This window comes from Pelobates fuscus, chromosome 10 (genome assembly GCF_036172605.1).
Source record: "Pelobates fuscus isolate aPelFus1 chromosome 10, aPelFus1.pri, whole genome shotgun sequence".
In the NCBI taxonomy this organism is placed as follows: domain Eukaryota; kingdom Metazoa; phylum Chordata; class Amphibia; order Anura; family Pelobatidae; genus Pelobates; species Pelobates fuscus.
This window is the reverse complement of record NC_086326.1, coordinates 84,108,469-84,132,327: the sequence shown is the minus strand read 5'-3', so window position 1 is coordinate 84,132,327 and position 23,859 is coordinate 84,108,469. Positions and strand designations below refer to the sequence as shown.

Genomic DNA, 23,859 nt, shown 5'->3' with positions numbered 1-23,859 from the left:
TCCTGTGCTGACCAGGCAGCTGGTGTCATCATTCTCGAGCGGGCCTCTAGTTTTGCCCAGAAAAGCTCGAAGATAGCATCCAATGTTGCTATGGGTTGGAGAGGTTCGTAGGGCCAGACCATGTGCGTCAGCCATCTTTTAGAGCCTTGCTTCAGGTCAGGAGTGTTGCAGAACTCGCAGGTTTGCTTCGTTGGGTCAGTGTTTGCAGCACCAGCGGGGACTGGGATAAACCCCTCTGACCCAGAGGGGGTGATGCGTAGCCCAGGCCGTGGGTCTTGTCGATGATAGACGGGAGACCGGCTGCGTCTCTCAGCCCAGTACAAATAGCAGGCGCAGTAAGCTTCGGGGCCCAGAAAAAGCTGTGCAAAGCTAAGTAAGTCAGTCCAGGAAGTTGTCACAGCTGTCTCCCTCAATCATGAGTCGATTTCAGCTGCTCAAGATGAATATTTTATGCTTTATATGCTTATATCACAGGATGATCTAAGGAGCTCCCTCAGCCTGTGTCCTGCTCGCTTGGCGGTCAGGCCCTGCCACCCGATCTTGCACTTTAATGGTCATTGGAGTGGTTACCACAACCATGCAGATATTTAAAAATACATAGGGTTTTGGGATAGCAAGCAGGTACCTTGTTGTGCTTTTGTTCTATATATTTAAGGTGATGAATACCTTAGCTATTGCTGCCGCCTAGCATTAGTGGGAGGTTGAGTTTTGTGTCTTTGAATCTGTCTATCATTGGATACATCTCTATTTTAGACCACTTATTTGCAAATGAGATTTTTTTAGACAGTTTATTAAAAATTCTAAATGTGGAAGAATGAATTATTTGAGTACAGGTTTATAGTTTTTGTTCCTCCTAATATTTCCACAGTGGAAATATAAATATATGGCCTAAATATGTAAAACACTTTTACAAAGTACGTCCAGTTAATCTTCTTTATTACACATTTGCTTTTTCTCATGCAAAACATGGATCAAAATACAGACAGTGATGTTTTGTTTATCTGCAAAGTTCCCCTTTTCATAGGAGGTTAATAAGCTAAATAATAATTAACTATATTTGCACTATTTGCAACTATATTTTATATTCTGAAAAGGTTGGGGAGAAAGAATATTGCACAACCACAGATCTTTTTTTTTCTTGTCCACTTTTTAATATCTTAGATGTAATAAAAGTTAGAGCCTTCTTTTGTTTCTTTACTATTCTCCCTCTCTTTAGCCGTACTTATGTTTTGGAGGGACCCTGCTCTTTTTTCATAAAAGGCTACTTATCACACCTTATTTACCGGTATTATTGTTTGTGGCTTGCAGTTCAGTTTTGACCTAACGTTCATGTTAAGCAGGGCAAGGACATCAAGCTTAGGTAACACAAACTAGTCTAACGGTATTTTTGCCCAGGTGGTTCATACTACCGCTAGTCCACTACACTCTAAGCAGGGCACTATCATCCAAGAAATATTGAAGTTGATGTCCTCTGTTCCTTCCTGCTTCTATTCCACTCTCACCTTAGTCGTGTTTTCTGATTGATACTTCTCCGGGAGTTTGATGACAGACAGAACACACAAAAAAACTAAAACAGGTGGTTTTCAGTCCACACACCCAGGTTGTCTTCTGCAAAATGGATCCAGATGCAAGACACCCAAAGTTGACTTCACTAAGGTGAAAGTGAACTTCACATAATGTTGTATTGCAAAAAAGTATTAAACCTGTTACAATTGTCTTCTCCATATGAGACCACCAAGGTCTCCAACAATATTTTCTGGAATTCATGTTTAACTCTTGTGTGTACAGCTTGTGTAATGTGCCAAAGGCAGCTGTTCCAGATCTTTTAAATTATTGACAACATACAAACCTACAACCATGAGGTACACAATTTAACAAGCAAATATGGTGCACAAACTGAATGATATTCTTCCATGATAATTTGTTTTTGTTAATTCTTCACTTGACAGAAGAAATTAACTACATTGACTCTATCTGTTATATAGAAAGTATAGTTTGTATATGTAGAAATTTTATGGTGAACTTGTTCCCATAAAATGATGTGCCTTTGCTCAATTTCTAGGTATTTTATATTGAATGTGTGCTAATGTTATATGAATGTTTGCCATTAGGTGGTAGCAAAGCAAAGTGTACTACAGCTGAAATTATTTTGGTTCTTGAGCTGATTACGTCATTCATTCGCCTTTTTATGCAATAATCCTCCAATTAAAGAAGTTGTTTAAGGAGTGGGTAAGGAGCTACAGCTACATACTTTACACTTGCCCATCCTATATTTCAACATGGATTAAGTAAACATTAGTGTTACATCAAAACATGCAAACATGTAATCACCTGTGGGATTTCAGACTCTGAAATCCCACTTGTGGGAGCACTTTCAATTGTGTATGGTGGGACTGCCCTAACAAAAATATCAATGACTAGGCTCTTCACAAACGATACCCTCTGTTAGTGGGAGTACAGACTGAAGCTCAACACTATGCTTTGGTGTGGAGCCTAAGAAGAAGATTGTAATTCAATTTAGGGTTCCTGCTCCTTGTCTGCCCTTGCCTCCATGAAGACAAAATCATATGCATCTTGCAATTGCCTGGCGGTGAACTTTAGGAAACATGCCCTTTGAAGAGCAGGAAGTGAATCCATAGGTCATTTGCTTAATAAAAAGAATATTGATTTGGTAGTTGCTGTTTTGGTAGAAAAGTACTATGTGAGGGCAGTCCCACCATACAAGATAAAAATTGCTTGAGGAAACCTGGCATCACTAACATACACCATTCTGGAAAAGGTTAATGTAGTAGAACCTGTGGGTTTTATAGCACTGTAATAAACTTTTATAAGCTAACTCTTGTGTTTAGCTCACAAGCAAGCAGTGATGTACTAAATCACATATCTTTTCCTGTTGAGGGACCATAAAAGTAGTATTTAAGGCTATGTCCCATCATCTGAAGATTTTGGAACTAGGGCAACCATGTTTTCATTGGAGGATGTTATAGAGAGAAGAGATCCCATGCTCAAGTGGCTCTGTGTTCAGGCATAAAAGGTTTTCTGCCACCAATGTGTTATGTATGATCACATATCCAGAATTGTTCAATGAACACTTTCAAATAGAAAACAACCATCTTTCCCTTTTACAGTCTTAACACATGGAAATCACACACATATGTTTACATAGCAAATTGGACACGCAAATGCCAGGGAGAGAAAGCGGTTGTACTGCGGTGCAAATAGTAGGACCCATGCAAAGGACTACAGCATTGCTTGACTTAAACACGCATTTATTGATATAAAATAAAACAGTTACAGGAATATTATATATTATACAGAAGGCCATATCTGTTACTTTTAAATTCATCTAATTACATAAATATATGCGTAATATTTATTTAGGTTACTGGGTAGAAAACATTAACCTCCTCCCACCACAGGAAATTGTACTTTAACAAACATACATTACCTCAATACCTCAGTCATGCACATCCTGGCATGATATTGTCGTTAATTACTGCTGACTTCAGTGCGGAAACTGTGATTTTAATTTAACAGTAGCTCATAGCTTTCCTGGCAGTAACATGTTAGCAATAATGTCTTAAAACTGAGGAAACAGGAAGAAGATCCTTCTTAAACAGTAAACGTTGTTGCATTTTGATACAGTTTTTGTAATCTACATAATAATATTCCATTCTTTATATATATGTGTATATATATATATATATATATTTTTTTATTTTTTTTTTTGTTTTTTTTTGTTTTGTTTTTTATATCAAAAGATGGAAAGTTAGAATTAGCAGGTACATTGAGCATGACTCCACTGTGTCCCTTACTGATCTCACAATATGCAACATGGTAGGGTTACCGCTGTGATCTCACAATATGTGACATGGTAGGGTTACCACTATGATCTCACAATTTGCGACATGGTAGGGTTACCACTATGACCTCAGAATATGCAACATGGTAGGGTTACCACTATGATCTCACAATTTGCGACATGGTAGGGTTACCACTATGACCTCAGAATATGCAACATGGTAGGGTTACTGCTCTGACCTCACAATATGCAACATGGTAGGGTTACCTCATTCACTATATTTTCTTGGGCTTAGATCGCGTCTGATGACTGCAAGCCTGTAATAATTGCTTCAATTCATATGCTGCTGAATGGAAAATAATGACTATAATTATTCAAAGATGTTCCTATGGGATCGTTCCAGCAGTGTAAGAATTCTGTATATTGCAAGACAGCACTTTTTATATACCTTCCAACAGTAAGAAGATGTGGTATATGTCCCTGGACACATGGTGGATCTGGCAATCACAGTCACGTAGTAATGCATTCACTTCACAGAAGGAAAGACATTCCTAGGTTATTTTGGAACCAAGGGTGTAATTTACTTGTGGAACACACTCCCCTTGGAATTATAACTTGTATTGTGCATCTCTCAACTCCCTTCCATTGTGTGTCCCTGTCTCCCTCACCATCTTGTCTGTTTCAACTAACTCCCAACCCTCTTGTATGTCTCCTGACCTCCTTATTCCCTTTTACACCTCATGTGCCTCCTAACCCTCCTTGCTTACCACTTGTGCATCTCACCTAACCTCCTCCCCCTCTTGTGTATCTCCTAACCACCTATCCCCTTCTGCCCCTTGTGTGCCCCCTTTCCTTCTTGTGTGTCTCTTCACCCTGCTTACCTTACTTTGTCTCTCACCCAAATACCTCTCTTGTGTCTCTTCATACACTTACCAGTAAATCTTACCCCAACCACAGTAGAGGATGAGGATCTGCAAGTTCCACTAAATTGTCTGTTGTAAGATCAAACACAGCCCTCATAGAGATGTACTAAATCAATGCATCTCTATGAGGAAAGTTTCGTGTCTGCATGCAGAAGTTGGAGACTCTGAATAGCAGTGCTGCACAATGTTCAGCACTGCCCCAAGAAGCATCTCTAGTCAGGGGCGTACCTAGAGCATTTGGCACCCGGGGCGGACCCTGAGTGTGGAACCTCCCCCCCACACCCCCATAATAAAAATGTAAGAAAACACCCACAATTTTTTCAAAGTTATCAATAATATTTATTGCACAAATTTGTAAACTGTATATCAACTTGAAAAAAATGGAACTATTAAAAATAAATTAACTTGGAAATAAATAAAATTTAAATAATTAACATTTACTTTACAGTTAATACGCTTTCTATAAACAAAAAAACAGACCACTCAGTCTATTCGGCAGAGGTAATGTGCAATGATTCACATCCGCTGCCTTCGAGCCTTCATTTCTGCAAACTTATCGATTACTTCATCAAAGCCAATCTTCCTTGCATATTCATGCTCAATTGAAAGTATAGCCAGATTTGTCAACCTTGTCTCACTCATGGTTAAGCGAAAGAAATTTTTTATCAATTTTAATTTGGAAAAACTTCTTTCACATGAAGCAATAGACACACAGAGAGTCAAAAAGAATCTTAAACACAGTGACAAATTTGGCAGAGATTCACAATAATCCCATTTAACAATGAACTCCAGGAACGTCAATGACGTCAATTTCTTTGCTTCTTCAACACTGATCTTGGCAGCTTCCAAATGCCTCTGAAGACGTTCAATTTCCCTAAAGATGTCTTCATCAGAGAATTCGTCAAAAATCTCAGTCAATTTTGGAGTATAATTACGAATATCTTTCTCTGTTGCCACAACCAGAGAGTTTGGCTGAATAACAGCAAACATTGAAAAGATTTTTTCAATTGCCTGGGAACAAATTTCCAACTCGTGATGAAAACGATCAAGGCACTCAAACATAGCCCTTTTCATTTCCTCTGGCAATGTGAGACCAGCGTCCTTTGCCTTCTCTCCTGGCATTGTTTTACGGAGCTTTACTCTCCCTCTTCTTTCCATTGAAATGTCCATTTCTTTACACGTAGTAGTTGCATAACAAATGGCCTTCTCCACAATTTCATTGCGCTGATCTGCTAGAAACGCTTTCAAACCTTGTAGTTTCACAATGCACTTTTCAAGAGTGAGTCCCACAGTTTGCAAATATTTCTGTGTGATATTAACTTCTTCTAGAACTTCACACCAGAAAGAAAGGTAACACAAAAAAGAAAAATCACATACGGCAGACAGCAACATCTGAGACGATCCTCTTGTGTCTACATTTTCTTTGGGATTACACAATTTTGCAAGGGCTGAAGTCAGTTTTTCAAAATTTGCCCTCACTGGCTTCACAGCATCATAATGAGCGCTCCATCTTGTTTAGGAAAGTCTTTTCACTGTCACACCTAAATTCTCCATCAGCAATTCCCAATGATGTGTAGAAACCGAAAAAAAGGAATACACTCTCTCCAATGTTCCAAAAAAAGTCACACAGGAAGCAACACTTCCAAATGAGTGCACCCCACATAGGTTCAGGGAATGGTTGCACATGGCATAAACAAAGCCTTGGGATTAAGCTCTTTTATTTTTGCCTGAACACCACCATAAATCCCTGCCATAGTTGCAGCATTATCATATCCTTGACCACGGCAAAGGCTTATGTCTAGTCTTTCTTCCTCCAGATGTTGCAGGGTATTTTCTGTGAACTCAGCAGCAGTCTTTTCAGCAACAGGAAAGAAGCCCAAGAATGATTCCTTTACTTCAACATGGTCCCCTCCAATATGAACATATCTCATCACTTCACACATCTGATCAGTGTGGGACACATCAGGAGTGCTGTCAAAAAGAATCCCAAAGTACTTTGCTTTCTTGATATCAGCCACTATTTTGTCCTTCACATGATTTCCCAAAAGACAAATTAATTCATTCTGAGTTTTTGGAGAGAAATAGGAAGTCATTCTCTTTCCAGATGCAACAGCATGTTTCAGCCTCATGAAATGTTCCTTTAACCCCTTAAGGACCAAACTTCTGGAATAAAAGGGAATCATAACATGTCACACATGTCATGTGTCCTTAAGGGGTTAAAATGGGATCATAGTTTGAGAGCAATTCTACCAATTCGAGGAAGTTGCTTTTGTTTGCGGATGAGATGGTCTCTCTATGACCACGAAAGGGAAGATTCTGGTGAGCCAGAAGCAAAGTTACATCCAAAAGGCGATGCAAAATATCCCTCCATTTCCTTTTCTCTCTGTCCACTGTTTTTTGATGGACATGATCAAGGCATTTTTGTAGCTTCAATCCTGCTCTCAAGGTCTTCCATTTCTCCAAGCATGTAAGATGCTGCTCAGAAGCCTCATGATCAGACACCTTTGGGTTCAGCTTCCACCAGAATTGAAACCCAGTAACAAAACTGGATGCCCCATCAACAGGAAAAAGTCTGCAGCAAAAACAAAACAAACTTTGTTTTGATGGAGAGTACACCATCCACGTTCTAAGAATTTTTTCGCCATTAGGCAGAGCCTTATAGAACCATGCAGTGGTCAGCTGTCGACTCTTCCCTTTTGATTTCTCTCCTTGCCTTTCAACAGGACTGAATGGCCCATCTCTATTTTGGAAAGGTTTACTTCCCCTCTTAATAAGGTTCACTCTTAAAACATCTGGAACTGGAACTGGCCAAGCAGCAACATCAGAATAAACTGACAGTCGAACAGTCTCCTCTTCTTCTTCATCATCATCATCAGAGTCTTGCTGATGCAGGCTTCTGCTGGAATCTCCTTCATCTACATCACTTTCACCGCTTGAAGATAAAATGATCTTCTTCAATTCTTGCGCTTTTACATATGAAGCTTCTTGAGAAGATACTTCAGGCATTTCACCTCTGGATTCAACAGACTGAACGTCTTCAGCACTTTCTCCTACTGCGGTAGATGTTGAAGGTGCAACATATTTTAGTCAATCTTTCTTTTATTGAGGCATATGGTTATGGTGGTACAGAATAAAGAGAGGGAGACTTGCATGGGTTATACAGGTTAGGGACATCATAGCAAATTACAATATCTCCTAGATTTTTCAGCCTCATTTTATGTGTATATAACATGCTTATAACATTAATTTGTGAAAACAGGAGTAATATTTGTCTTAGTTTTTGAGTTTAAATACATGCTAGGAATCATAGGATCCGATTGGCTACATGCTAGAGTATTATAGTCAGACATTCGGTGGTACATGGGTAGACAATATGATGGTCAAGCTATTTACGGTTGTTATCAACTGAAGCTTAAGACACAGGCAATATGGACGCATTAGCAGTATAAGTATGCATATAACTAATAATCATATGTACGCTCATGTTGCCTATGGTGACATATGCAGGGCTCACGTTGAGCTTATTAGGAAAATAGGTAATACATGCTAGGTTTACGCCAGGTATGGACTGAGGCTTAAGACATATTAGTAGCATTTGCAGTATGGACAGTGGGGGCAGGAGCTGTGCAAGATGTACAATGCATGGCTTATGTGTCAACTAGGTAGTAAAACATCAACCCTGCTAGACTTGGCAAAAATAGGCTGTGTTTGATACACCCATGGAGCAACAGCATCAATGATTTAGACATTTGAATAAGGCTCATTACTATCAGGTTAATAGCATGGGTGAAAGATTGGGGGATAGAGTTGGAGTTGTTAACAGGAAAATAACTGCAAGATTAGTGAAATGAGAGTGCATCAGGGTGATAGTGTAGGGTGCGGAGACAGCCAGCAATAAACATATAGAACATGCTTTGCCCTAGCCAATGCTATCCCTGCCCGCTGAGCCCATAGGTCTGAGCAGTTACGTTTTTGAGGCCCAAGTCCCAGCCTTGCTATGTTATCTGGCTATTGCCAGTGTGTCCATTGCTGTCCGAGTCTGCAGTCGTCTTGGTCCGCAGGGTGTTGCGCTGTATCTCGGGGTGAGTGCCGCTTGCTGCTTAGCCGGGTGGTAGAACAGTTCCCTGCATCTGAGCATCCCGGTGTCGTGACGACTCTGCGTCCGGGGCCGCCGTTCTTCGGCCTGAGGCCTTAGTGGGGGCTCGTGTGCGTTCGCCATTGGTCCCATCAACAGGACCGTGGGCCCCGGGTTCCATCGGGGACCGGCTTTCCCCCGGGGGGTATGGCGCGCTCTGGAGGGGTACCTCCCGGTGAGCTCCCAGCTCAGAAGAAGGGTGAGCGGTCTCTTCTGCCGGGCCGTCCACGTGGGTGGTGCTTCGTGATGGGATATCAGCGCCATACCTCTGGAGTGTCTTCTTCTTCGGGCGTTGCTGTAAGGTACGGGTCGCTTGGTGCGTGTTGCCGTCGGGTAGACGGTGTCCGGATACTGCCATGGGCTCCCGCGCGCCCGGCATCCGCCATCTTGGGTTTGGGCCCGATGGTCCGTTGGAGTCTCTGGGTGTGGCTCTGGGGCATGGACCGGGATCACCCCCCGGTCCAGAGGGGGGGGGGGACCGGGGCCGGGTCCGCCGTGATCCATGCTCGTGTCAGGCTCCGTTGGGCAGGCCGTTGGGCAGAATAGTGGAGCGGCGGCCGTCCACTCCACTCACCGCCAGGTAGGCCCTCCGTCTGGTACAACAGGTGCCTCTCCTCCGAGGGACTAGAACTCAAGGAGCAAGCCTCTCCCCAGCTCCGGTAGCCTATGTGCTTCGAGGGTCGCGGATAGTGATCGTTTATTCCCCCAAGAAATTCTATTCATATGTTTATCGGTCATATTGTGCGGGAGCCGGTCTGTCTTGCGACCGCTCAGCTCGGCGGCCCGGCCCCGCCCGGTGCAACATATTTTAAAATTGATCCAGACATCGCCTCAGCTGACTTTTCTCTTGCCTTCTTAATTTTTCGTTGCTGAGACCCGCTTGGTCAATTTCGCTTCATATTGGTATTTTCTGCAGAAAAATCCTAAATGTATTTTGGCTCTAGGGTTCGCTAGTGCAATATCTGTCTTATATTTCCCATCTTGGCATACCATTTGTAAAAGTAGACAACCCAGGGTATTTAAAGGGACACTATAGTCACCCAGACCACTTCAGCTCAATGAAGTGGTCTGGGTGCCAGGTCCCCCAGATTTTAACCCTCCAGATGCAAAAATTGCATCCAGCTTGCAGAGTGTCCATAGGAAAGCATTGAGAAATGCTTTCCTATGGACTGTTTGAATGCGCGCGCGGCTCTTGCGGCGCATGTGCATTCGGCTCCACTCAGGAGCTGACGTCGGCGGGGGAGGAGAGGTCACCAGGGCCGAGGGAGCCCAGCTCTGGATAAAGGTAAGTGGCTGAAGGGGTTTTAACCCCTTTAAACCCATTCAGCCACTTACCTTTCTCCAGCGCCGGGCTCCCTCGGCGCTGGTGACCTCTTCTCCCCCTGCCGACGTCAGATCCGAATGCGGATGCGCGGCAAGAGCCGCGTGCACATTCAAACTGCCCTTAGGAAAGCATTACTCTATGCTTTCCTATGGACGTCCAGCGTCTTCTCACAGTGAGTTTTCAGTGAGAATTGCGGAAGCGCCTCTAGCGGCTGTCAGTGAGACAGCCACTAGAGGCTGGATTAACCCTCAGTGAAACATCTCTGAAACTGCTATGTTTTCAGCTGCAGGGTTAAAACTAGAGGGACCTGGCACCCAGACCACTTAATTGAGCTGATCCTTTAAGGGGTTAAACACATTTCTAGGAAGAGAACAGCATAGGAAAGGGATTTGGGTTCAAAAGATGTAGCGGCTAGGGCAGAGGTTTTGGAGAAGGGGGCCAGGGCAGAGGTTTTGTTTAAATGCGCCAGTTTTGTAGAAGGGGGAAGACCAGTGCTTTTGTAGAAAGGGGCTGGTGAGAACCTTCTAGAAAACTCCTGCCCTGCCCCTTTCTACAAAGCCCCTTGTCTCGCCCCTTCTAGAAAACCCCTGCCCTTCACCCTTCATATAAAAACCCTGCACCCCGATCACATAAATTTCATACACTCCCTACACATAAAAATCCTGCACACCCCCTTAATAAAAAAACCTGCACACCCCCTTAATAAAAAACAAAAACTTGCACAACCCCTCTTAATAACAAACCTGCACCCCCCCTTATAAAAACCCTGCACACCCCTTAACAAAAACAAAAATCTGCAGTGCAACCCCCTTAATCAAAAAAAACCTGCACCCCCATTAATTAAACCTCCCCCTTTAATTCTTTAATCCACACCCCCCTTTAATTAATCTACACCCCCCCTTAATCCACAGCCCCCTTTAATTAATCCACACCCCCTTAATTAATCCACACCCCCCTTAATTAATACACCCCCTTAATTAATCCTCACTCCCCCTTCATTAATACACCCCCCTTAATTAATACACCCCCTTAATTAATCCTCACTCCCCCTTAATTAATACACCCCCTTAATTAATCCACACCCCCATAATTAACACACCCCCCTTAATTAATCCTCACTCCCCCTCAATTAATCCACCCCACTTAATTAATCCACCCCCCTTAATTAATACACCCCCTTAATTAATACACCCCCTTAATTAATCCTCACCCCCCTTAATGAATACACACCCTTAATTAATCCACACCCCCTTAATTAATCCACTTCCCTTAATTAATCCACACACCCCCAATGCACCCTCCTTAATTAATCCACACACCCCTTAATTAATACACCCCCCTCAATTAATCCACACACCCCTTAATTAATACACCCCCCTTAATTAATCCACACCTCCTTAATACACCCCCCTTAATTAATACACCCCCTTAATTAATCCTCACTCCCCCTTAATTAATACACCCCCTGAATTAATCCACACCCCCTTAATTAATACACCCCCTTAATTAATCCTCACTCCCCCTTAATTACTACACCCCCTTAATTAATCCACACCCCTTAATTATTTCACCCCCTTAATTAATACACCCCCTTAATTAATACTCACCCCCTTAATTAATACACCCCCCTTAATTAATCCTCACCCCCCTTAAATACACCCCCCTTAATTAATACTCACCCCCTTAATTAATACACCCCCTCCATTAATCCACACACCCCTTAATTAATACACCCCCCTTAATTAATCCACACACCCTTAATACACCCCCTTAATTAATACACCTCCCTTAATTAATCCACACACCCCTTAATTAATACACCCCCTTAATTAATACACCCCCTTAATTAATCCTCACTCCCCCCTTAATTAATACACCCCCTTAATTAATCCACACCCCCCTTAATACATACACCCCCTTAATTAATCCTCACTCCCCCCCTTAATGAATACACCCCCCTTAATTAATACACCCCCTTAATACACCCCCCTTAATTAATCCTCACTCCCCATTAATTAATACACCCCCACTAATTAATCACACCCCCTTAATTAATACACCCCACTTAATTAATCCACACACCCCTTAATTAATACACCCCCTTAATTAATCCACACCCCCCTTAATTAATCCTCACCCCCCTTAATTAATACTCACCCCCCTTAAATAATACACCCCCCTTAATTAATACACCCCCCTTAATTAATCATCACCCCCCTTAATTAATACACCCCCTTAATTAATAACCCCCCCTTAATTAATACACCCCCCTTAATTAATCCACACACCCCTTAATTAATACAACCCTCTTAATTAATCCTCACCCCCCTTAATTAATACACCCCCCTTAATTAATCCACACCCCCCTTAAATAATACACCCCCCTTAATTAATCCTCACCCCCCTTAATTAATCCACACCACCCTTAATTAATCCACACCACCCTTAATTAATCCTCACCCCCCTTAATACACCCCCCTTAATTATTACACCCCCTTAATTAATCCACACCCCCCTTAATTAATACACCCCCCTTAATTAATCCACACCCCCCTTAATTAATCCACACCCCCCTTAATTAATACACCCCCCTTAATTAATCCTTACCCCCCCCTTAATTAATACACCCCCCTTAATTAATCCACCCCCACTCTTAATTAATACACCCACCTTAATTAATCCTTACCACTTTAATTAAACCTCCCTCCCCTTTAATTCTTTAATTAATCCATTATCCACCCCCCCCCCTTTAATTAATTTAGCCCCATCACATAAAATGACTACTCATATTTTATTGATGCCTTGACCGACTGGGTGCCTCACCGACGGATATTGGATCCTTCTGCTGAAGATCCGTGAAGGCGGGCTGACAGCGCTGCGCACGACGTCATCACGTTGCGCGACGCCGCGGCCCGCAACACTACTCCCCCTTCTCATCATTGAAGTAAGTCCTGCCGTGCCGCTAAGGTGCTGCGGCTGTGCGCAGTGTAATGATGGGGGGTGACACATGACACTGGAAGTCATGGCACCCCCCTAGTCAGTGGCACCCGGGGCGGGCCGCGTCCCCTCCCCCCCCCCCCCTCCCTTAGTACGCCACTGCCTCTAGTAGCCATCTGAGGAGTGGCCAGTGGAGTTATCACTAGGCTGTAAAGTAAACACTGCATTTTCTCTGAAAATACAGTGTTTACTGCAAAAAGCCTGAAGGCAATGATTATACTCACCAGAACATTACAATAAGCTGTAGTTGTTCTGGTGACTATAGTGTAACTTTAAATTAAATGCAAAGGTGAACACTATAGTGCTAGGAATACAGATTACAAAAATCTGTATTCCTAACACTATAGTGCCCTCTAGTCCCCCCTCCCTCCCTTATTTACTCACCTAATTCCAGTACTGATGTCCCTCTGCCTCCTCCAACGTCATCCCACAGGGGGAACAAATGCGCATGTGTGATGCTCTGCATGAGGACATCCAGCATCATTTAGTTGACCTAGATTCCGTTAGACCGCCAGGCAGCCACTAGAGGTCCTGCAATATAATCATTGCAATTTCACAATGAGATGAAGTGGTCTGGCTGCCTATAGTGTCCCTTTAGCCCTACAGTGTCATACTGAGCCTCTAGCGGCTGTCATACTGACTTCCATTAGAGACGCTTAGAATAATAGCCTGCTATAACTCATACAGACCATCTGATTGGCACAACACAGTGTTTTGCAGCACATGGGTACTAGTCTCTGAATCTTTTCCTATGGGAAAGTATTGGATTGTCTGAGATCATTGATCTTGATGATCTCAATCAAAGGGGCAGGGCCAGCCATAGACAGAGCAGTGCGGGGTGGTAGAAAAAGAAAGTAAACTTATGTTTTAAACAGTGACTTGGAAGGACACTATAGCACTAGGAATACACATTTGTATTCCAAACGCTATAGTGTTCTTGCAAGCTTTATAAATAGAATGGCCTGCAATCAGAGGGGCTCCTAGTAAGCCAAGTAACCACTAAGAATAGGAAGAAACAGCAACTTTAAAAATGTTCATGTTTTTCACAGCAAGATCTCAGAACAGATGAAGAACGCAAATAAGCCCAGAATAGATTCAAATGCACAGCTGGTATTCAGGTGTCTGTTAATTCAATATATCCTGAACACGTATTGGGGAATTTCCATATTCGAATGTGGAATGTGAACAAAAGTCCGAATGTATGCCACTTCCCTACTCTCTTTTGCAGACCATGCTTTTCGTAGGTTCTGTTCTGTCTCATTGTGTTGGCGTGGTCAATCTGGAATCTCAGCTGGTTCTTATTGCGAGGTGAAGTGCCCTTTAACTAAAAAATGTTTAAAAAAAGTGGTGAGGACAGGACATAAGAGTATTAAGAGAATAACGCGCAAAAAAAGATTTTTTAAAAAGCATGTATCCTTATTTTACAAGTAGGTTCAGACACATGAAAACAACAGAACCTCATAAAAAAATTTTTTTTTTAAATACCAACAAAAAAAATCTTCATTGGTATGCTTGCAATTTGTATGTGAATGAGACAGCCCAGACATCCTCGACGATATAGCTCACAAGAACGTGTCATAAGATTGAGTATCACAGAGCTCCACAGCAATAAAACTCACACTAATACACAGTGCATGAGTGCATCACAGAGCTCCTAACAGAGCAATACAACTCAGATTAATGTGGTATGTATAACAGAGCTCACAGAGCTCTCATTAGTAAAACTCACACTAAGCTGCAGAGTGAATCCTAGGTAACATGCAGAGTGTATCACAGAAATCCTTAGAGAATATACTGTGATCTGTCAAAAAATGTCCTACCAAATCAGAACTGATACCAATCGCTTATTATTATTATTTTTACAATATTTATTTGTAAAGGTGCGATTACAAAGTGTCAGTAACAGTAGGAAAAAGAGCAATATTCTAACAGTCTAAAAACAGGCTCACAACAATAAATATACAAGATTAATGGACAGAAAACAACCATTGTGAGCTGTCAGAGGATCTTGAACATATTGGAAAGTTGCAAGAGAGAGGCACAGGAAGTACACCTTGGCCAACAATTGCAACGAGGACCATCGTGATTGGATTGTTTATGTCCTTTATAAAATAATGCTTCTTATCCAGTCATTTATTTTAACAGGACTCTAGAATGTGCATTTTTCTTTCTTAAAACGACAGTCCAAGAATTTTGACACTTGTACAAGTGTGCAAAGTATGACACTTGCCAGGGCCACTTTGCCCCTGAAGCCTCTGGCATATTGGTGTTTGTGGGCTGCAGTACTTCCAAAGAGAGGATTTGTGCATGGTCTTTTTAGCAGTGGAGGGTTTTTAGCAATGGAGTTGTAAGAAACAGAGTCTGTGTCTATCAGGCATGCTGAGATAATCTGTGAATTATCCTAATATCATCTAATATTGATTGAGGAACCTATACAAAGCTCCACCTAACCTTATTGGAAAGGGGTATTACCCTCAGCTTGACAGCTGCACTCACAAAACTGATGTTAGTTTGTTTGGTAACAACCACAGTGCAGCTGCTAACACTTTCATTCTTCATAAGGGATATACATATGACAAAAACCAATGACAAGCTCCAATGGAAACAATGGTAACTTCCTGATTGGATCATCTAGTTTCTGGTCTGAGTTCAATGCAAAATCTAGAAACTTGACAAATGTGAAATTTCTAAAAGCAAATATCTACCTTGTTTATATTTGTATTTTGCACATTTTAAAACATTATTTAAATAAATCAAAGTAGCCATTTTTAAGTGCTGCCTTTCTAGTTTTATCTAGTATTATCTAGTTTAACCCCTTAAGGACCAAACTTCTGGAATAAAAGGGAATCATGACATGTCACACATGTCATGTGTCCTTAAGGGGTTAAAGGAACAATCCAGATTGGACATTTGTTCATTTTTAATGCAGATTTTTAATACAGATAATCGTCTTTCACTGTCGATCTTTTGAATCAAATCTGCATCTTCTGTTGAGACCAGGAAGTAACCATATTTATACCAACCAGTTCTGAAACACAGAATTTTAACAATTTAAATCAGAATGACAAAACTATAATGAAAATAGTGATTTGGAAAAAAAAACAATACAATTCAGCTGTAGTCACAGCTTGACTATTTCAGCTTGAAATATGCCATTTAGATTTAATTCCCTAAAATTCAGTTTTTCTGGAGTAACCCAGTACATGTGAAGCTGATATCAGCCATGACACTGATTCTATGAGCTTACTAAATATCTAACTTCTAAGAGATGTAAACTGGGGGTGGGAGGAATAAAATCCTTACATATTATTTTATGTCTGTCTGGCATTCATTGACTACAAAGCTTGGGGAAAGGTTTAACCCAGTGTATTTTTTTTTTTTTTCAAACTAATGTTGTTTTTCCAGAATTGTTTTAGAGACCATCATGGATATTCACTAAAGTGAGAATTCAAAGTGAATTTCACATTTAAGATCAAAATAACCAAACTGTAAAATTCTGTTATTAAGTTATGCTTTCAATATAGCTAAATTTAACATTTACTTTGAATTCACTTTGAATTCTCACTTTAAGTACATAATTGTGTATGTTTAAGAATGCAGTGAGCATTGAACTAGATGTTACACGTTGCCGTTTGGCGTCTACTCACTGATTATTCAGATGAGTTGAGCCCAGATTTCCAACGAGAAGTCTATATCAGCAGAGCTAGGAAACAATAGTAATCACATGTAAGATAGAGCAATGACAATCTGCTTCCCATGAGGTTTTTAGAACGGAGTGTTATGCTTTATTTGCGTCTGGTGTCTAACTTACTATATAACGGTCATTGAGAGGGCAGCTGTCCACACACCAGACTGACTTTCTTTCCTCTACATTATGTTTGTTGTTTTATTTGCTTTTTTTCTTTTTTTTTTTTTTTTTTTAGACAAGAAATTATCAGTAATAAGCATCTTACTGATTTACTGTTCCAAGAAATAAACTCTATCACTTAATAAAACAAAGAGAGGAAAAGAGACTCGGAGAAATTAGCGATTAGAAAGTAAACACAAGGGGGAAAAAATATCCTTTTTGTCTGTTGAAGGAACAGGTGCTGAGAGCTCAGTACCAGCCTGTATTGTACATACTGTGTTTTACAAAGCATTACATGTACTTTTTATTACTATTAATTGTCCAGACTCCGCAGTAATATGCAGGCTTTAAACTCCCATCCATGAATATGCTTGTAGCCTTGTTTAATGAGATGGATTCTGAAAAGAAATCTTCCTTCCGTGATGTGGAACACGGAACACTCAGCATGCTAATATCTACTCTTTTGCTTTTTTGCATCCATTACAATTTGACTTGTGAGTTGTTTGTTTTTTTTCATTTAAATGATATGGAGAATGTATGTTTTCGTATCACTTCACTCCTCATGCCAGTCCAGGGATTATTGATCCAAGTGGATTCTGAATTGTCCCTGTTGCGTATTTGCAATGTTACATATTTAGCTTTGACGCTGTGCATACAACAGAAACGATTGGAGACGGAGTATGGCACAGTATTAAGTCTCAGTGACTGGGGAGCAATAAATACATAAATTAAATACATTCCAATACATAACAAGTGTAGCTGGGAAAAATAACTATTTTAAAAGAGTTATATTGCAACTGCTATGGTCCTATTTTGCTGCAAGTGCCTGGTGCTTTAGCTCTATTAGACCCTTTGTTATTCTGGCCCTTTCTATGGTGATGGACTGATTGTATGTGTGCCATGGCTGCATTTAGTGTCTGCTTATTGCATTGCAATCTGTATTGGAGGCCAGTTGAATAGTCTAGAGCAGAAGGACTGCATGCGCCAAAAAGACTACATACCAAATGTAAATGTTTCTTTCTACATTATGTGCCGTAGAATGCAGGTTTCATTTAATTAGTGAAACTACTCCCATGTTTTCCCATCTTCAAATCAACAGCACTATCATCTCCTCTGGCTCACAGACTTACTTCCTTGGCTTTTTTTTCTGATTTTATCCTCTCCATATATCCAGTCAATTACCACATCCTGTTGCTTCCATCTTTAAAACATAGCTTAGAACTGCCCAGCCGGATGCAGCTAAGGTGCTCATCCATGCTGCTATCATCTCCCACCTTGAATACTGCAATCCACTTCTGGGTGATACACCTCCCTTGCCCCCCTTCTCCCTCAGTCCTTACATTTGATTCCGTTAAGATGTAGAGCTCAATTTGAAATTCTTATCCTCCCCTACAAATCACTTCACAACACTGCTCCTATCTACCTGTCTTCATTATTGCAAAAGTATGTCCCATTCAGGCCCCTTTGCCGAAGACCTGTGTCTATCCTCTATTCAAACTTGCACCTTTGACTCTCACCTTCAAGACTTTTTGATGGCTGCACCATTCCTACTAAACTTCTTTCCCTACTCCATTATACTCTCACCCAGTCTCCATTCATTCAGGAAATCATTGAAAACTTACTTACAGAAGACATATCAATTAAACTGTGTTTCCCTCCACAAACCTCACTAACCCACCTTGCTTTCTCTCCTGCAACTATGTGATCAGAAAAACTGCACAGTAAACTCTCTAGCAGCATAATTCTTCATACATGAAATACATTTTACCCTTACCTCTTGTGTCAGTTGACCCCATTTTTTTTTAGAATGTAAGCTTGCTTGAGAAGTGCCTTCAGCACCTTTTGTTCCGAAGCGTCGAACTTGTCTTTGCAACAACAGGTTTGTTAGTCCACCTATTGTACAGAGCTGTGGAATTTGTTGGCACTTCATAAATAGTAATAATAATAGTTACCAGCCATTGGACCCAGGTAACAGTATACATCTGGATTAAGCCCAAGGCACTATATATTAAAGGGAAACTCCAGTGCTAGGAAAACAATCAATTTTCCTGGCTATGCAGGTCCCCTCTCCATCCCATCCCCCAATCCCCGGTTGCTGAAGGGGTGAAAACCCCTTCAGTCACTTTCCTGAGGCAGCGATGATGTCCCACGTCGCTACTTCTCCCTCCGCGCTGCTCCTCCTTCTGACTGCGTCGGCCGGTGAGACCTAATGTGCATGCATATGGGGAAATGAGCAACGCTGGAGGTCCTCACACAGCGTGAGGACGTCCAGCGACGCTCTAGCACAGGTTTCCTGTGCTATGATCCAGGAAGTGCCCTCTAGTGGCTGTCTAGTAGACAGCCACTAGAGGTGGAGTTAACCCTGCAAAGTAATTATTGCAGTCTATAAATAGCTGCAATAATTACACTTGCAGGGTTAAGGGTAGTGGGAGTTGGCACCCAGACCACTCCAATGGGCAGAAGTGGTCTGGGTTCCTGGAGTGTCCCTTTAACTTGTCCATGGCTCCAGTTCCCTTATCCTGGTGATCTAAAGTGGTGGTTAAGGTAGATCTGACTGTTGCCAGAATAGTGAAATTGAGTGTATGTCAGTATTCTAATAGTCATTGTTTTCTTTTTTGTAGGCAGCATTTGCAATATTATCATGAAGGCATGGAATGTTGGTGATATGATGGCAAAAGCCAATGTTATTATGGTGGAACATTGTTTGGGAGAGAGGCAAACTAAAAGTGTGGGAGGGAGATGGGGACTAAATTCAAACAAAAAAGCAAACATGATCTGGAGTGGAGGAAAGATTAACTGACACAGTGATACAGTGAATGAATGTAAAATGGATGGTGTGGGTTGGGACTATAGAGGTGGATTTCAGAGGCCAATGCAAATGAAAGAGATGTACTATAACCTCAGTTTTCCACCCATTTACTAGATTTAGTACCACACACCAGACATCCATGTTGTGCAGGAATGGAACCATCTTGTTTAATTGGCAGATCTATGGATTCCTGTTTCATTTAATTAATTTTTACTAACTCTTTTCTGGCAAGTTTGTAAATTATTTGGGATTTAATTACCAAGTGGTTTCTTGACTTAATATGTCTATTTCTCTCCATTATTCATAGTTCAGACTATGTGCCAGAGTCTTTCTGACCCTATTTGAGTCTATTTTGGATTATTTTACAGTTTGCTATTTTGGGCCGTTATATGGACAATTCTTTGGATTTAAAATATATTTTTGCTCTGTACCTCAAACTTACCTTTCTCCTATTGTTTCCCCTTCTCTTCCTCTTTCACAGTCTGTTCTTCTTTTCTTCATTTCTGATCTAGTTCTCTTTAAACCCTTAAGGACACATGACATGTGTGACATGTCATGATTCCCTTTTATTCCAGAAGTTTGGTCCTTAAGGGGTTAAAGATAACACATAGTCTTACTACTACTTTGTCTTATGCATTTTTCCTATGCTTGTCATTTTCGACAAAAGGTGGAGCTAACATTTCCCACAATACTCACCTCTCTATCCTATCTTTCTCCGTCGCCTTGTGGGATTTTAGAGCACTGCGCAAGGCCAGGTCATTTTCATCGCCCGCAGCTTACTAAGCAAGCACGGCCACATCCGTCTCCTATTGCTTCCTCGTTGCATACTATGGGCAATAGAATGCCAGCGGCGGCACTGGAAATGAGGACCTGGTTCTGCGAAGATTGAAAGCTGGAGGTAGAGGTGGGTTAATTGGGAGCAAATAAATACAGATCGAGGATAGTGAGTTATTGAAGAATTTGGAAAGGGACATAAAATATTAACATCATATAGTTTGTTTCTTACTATGCATACGGTTATTTTGAAGTTGTTGTTTTTTACATTTTTTTTTACATTTATTTTTTATCAAACAGGCATTTATTATTATGGCTAACATTGCTTATTATCCATACCTTGACAGAATGTGGAATTTAAAGTTGTTGCCTGTGCTGTTTTATTGAAGGGTGGGGGAAGAAAATTTCCTTTGCACTTATCACTTCCTGAACAGAAGGTTTCTGTGATACACAGCAGGCAAGAGGGAAGGGGAAGTTGATTACCCCAGACTGAAGAGCTAAATGACATCTAAAAAAAAAAACATGGAAAATGCTACAGAATATGTTGGCACTCTATAAACGAGATAAAAACCAGCAGAAATAATTACACATAATTACACAAACTATATGGGAGAAATGTTAATTATTGTTTTAATTAAATGTATTTTCAATGAGAAAAAAATACAATAAATTAAAAAAAAATCTTTGTATTACAGTTCCCTATTAGTCATTGTAATAAATGCTGTATTTTGTACCTGGTTGTCAAGTATGAAGAAAGCATCCAGAGAAAAGGAGAAATGAAACCATTTTTATTTTTTTTAATTTCTCCTGTTTATTTACAATGTTTGCCCTGGCTTTGCCTTATCTGATCTGTCAATGTGTTACCTCTTCTAAACACTTTTAAAAGGGAAACAGAACTCAAATTGTAGGTAAATTTCATTGTTTTATTCAATGGTGTTAATTCCAGAGGAGTGACAGTTCCCCTTTAAATTTCTAGAAAGTTAAAATTGATGCTTTATTCCCGTTTAATCTGCAGAATCCTCCCATGCCACAATGTATCCAGCAGTGCACACTATCTGCTGCTGTATCGGTAGCCCACATGTGTGTGTGTTTGCTGGTGTATATGCAACTTCTGTTGCCAAGAGTCAAACTCCTTTGATTGGCAGAGAGGTCTGTGATGGAGCTGGCCTCTTTTGCTCTAAGCCCTCCCCCCACATCCTCCAGCACACAGACAGTCAAGGCTTATGAAGAGAAATATGTTGCTGTAGCAGAGTTTCTCTCTAATTCAACGTTCAGCAAGGAAAATACCAGCCTGCCAAAGATTTGATTTTACCTCCCTGCCCAACCCAGTTTCCTCTTGCTAAACCCCTTTGAAGGAGACCTGAGTGATATCTGGAACTGTGTCCTGCATGGATTTTACTGAGATGTACAGGGATCTTTTGAATCATCTGAGATAAAGAAAGACCGTATTTCCTGGTTTTCACGTTTCATTTAAACCCTGCTTGTTGAGCTCAGAGGAAACTGAATGAACAGCTGAAATTAAGGTACTGCTTGTCAAGAGGTCTACATGTATTGATTGGCTCGTTGTGATTTTTTTTTTTTTTGGTGGGGGGGTATAGTGAATTATTGAGAGTATTTGATGATTTTTTTTTTTTTTAAACTAAAGTATTTAGATGAATTTTAGACTAGCCACTTCTCAGCTGTGTTTATATAAATGATCTGGCTCTGCAGATTGCTATACTTTCTCATTTATGTGTGAGTCATGGCAAATGGGCTGCACACCGTAAAATGTAGCAATGCAGTTTTCTACAGCACTGCAGTCTATGTTGGTGCTATGCTAATTAAAATATTTGTAACCATCCACCCTCTCTCATTTAACATTCAACTGAACAGAGCCAGGACATAAGGTGATGTACCTGTGTATAGGCAGTAAGCCCTTGCCTATGATACGTGGGTGAGTCTACTTAAATGTCAGTGTGACCCTTATAGTCAGGTAGAACTCTAAGTCACTTAGAACTGTGACCCTCCCAGTATCATTCCTTCTCATTGAGATGTCTGTAATAAAACGAACATCTTTATTATACAAAGAGAGAGGGAAAGAGAGGTGGAGATGCATTTTAACCCTTTATTAGTTCAGGATTATTTAGTAGAAGTTTTCACCCAAACAAGTGATTGGTATGGCCCTGATTCTGATTCACTGCTTGAAATGTGAGCTGCAGTAACAGTATTTCGAAAATCCCAAGGTACATGTGTTTTATTGTGAGCAGGGCCGGATTAACATAGGGGCTGATGGAGCTGCAGCTCCAGGCCCAGGCCCATGGAATAGGCCCATTTAAAAAAAAAAAAAAAAAAAAAAAAATTTTTTTTTTTTTTTTTTTTTTTTACACACTACTCTTAGGTTTGCCACCTGACTGGTATTTTACTGGTTTGCCACCAGACTGATATTTGAGGCTGCCTGGCCGTGCCAGTATTGCAGTAATACCGGCAATACAAATGCAGGTATTTTTCTCAGAATAAATGGAGATTACTCTTCAATACCAGCACCGGCCAGTAGGGGTCACTGTGTGTGGAGAGAGGCAGGGATAGGAAGTTACAGCATATCCCTGCCTCTCTCTACTACTTACTGATCCGTGGGGGAGCAGCAACACAGCACAGAGTCCAGACAGCAGCTCTACAGCTCAGGTAAGAGAGGGATGGGGGGAAAGGCAGCAGGGACACATGGGGACACTGAGACACTAGGGGACACATGTGGACACTGAGACACTAGGGGACACTGAGACACTAGGTGACATATGGGGACACTGAGACACTAGGGGACACAGACACTAGGGGACAAATGGGGACACAGAGACACTAGGACACATGGGGACACAGACACTGGGAGACCTGGAAACACCGAGACACTTGGGGACACTGGAAAACATGGGGACACTGAGACACTAGGGGACACTGGGACACATGGGGATGCTGAGACACATGGGGATGCTGAGACACATGGGGATGCTGACACACATGGGGATGCTGTGAGACATAGGGACATTGGGAGACAATGAGACATTGGGACACAGAGACACTATGTCCCCATTTCTCCCAGTGTCCCCATGTCCCCCATCCAGTTTTGCTAGTGTCTCAGTGTCCCCAAGTCTCCCAGTGTCTGTGTCCCATGTCTCTTAGTGTGCCTTGTGCCCCCATGTGTCCCAGTGTCCTTATATGTCCCAGTGTCCCCATGTCTATGTCCACAAATGTCCCCATGTCTCCCAGTGTCCCCA

General features: G+C 41.3%; 1 protein-coding gene across 2 annotated transcripts in view; it reads left to right on the top strand.

Annotated features, from left to right (window-relative positions):
- PALD1 (phosphatase domain containing paladin 1) overlaps window positions 1-23,859 on the top strand; it is a 315,653-nt gene that overhangs the window by 41,303 nt on the left and 250,491 nt on the right. Inside the window, exon 1 of one of the 2 annotated variants that reach the window (XM_063435102.1) lies at window positions 21,841-22,134. The exons of the other annotated variant lie outside the window; for it this stretch is intronic. The gene's annotated coding sequence lies outside the window, so the exon portion shown is untranslated. Of the gene's footprint in view, window positions 1-21,840; window positions 22,135-23,859 lie in introns of those variants that run through there. 2 annotated transcript variants of the gene reach the window in all.